Here is a 370-nt window from a genome sequence, read left to right on the forward strand (position 1 = left end):
GGCGGCGCAGCTGCGCGCCGGCGCACCCTGCACGCGGCGCCGTGCGGCCAAAGTAGGTCCTCGCGGGCCCGGTGCGAAGCGCGGTGGACATCTGCAGTGTGCTGGTCCGATTGAGGACTGTGTGCGCTGAGGATGCGCCGCCGCCCGGCGCTCGGCGCCGCGACGCCGTCTGCTGCTCGGTCGCCTCTGCGGTTCTCGCAGGTGGTTTGTATCGCAGCTGTGCGGACGTGTTGGCGCGTGCGCTGTGCTGGGAGAGTTCGCTTCGGCACCCAAGTGGGGCTTTTGTCCTTCTGTGGCGCTGGCGTTGGAGCTGCCGGTCACCGTAGGTGGCGCGTGTTGTCTCCCGCCGGCAATGCCACGACAGCACGCT

This window comes from Schistocerca serialis, unplaced genomic scaffold (assembly GCF_023864345.2).
Source record: "Schistocerca serialis cubense isolate TAMUIC-IGC-003099 unplaced genomic scaffold, iqSchSeri2.2 HiC_scaffold_1036, whole genome shotgun sequence".
Lineage (NCBI taxonomy): Eukaryota > Metazoa > Arthropoda > Insecta > Orthoptera > Acrididae > Schistocerca > Schistocerca serialis.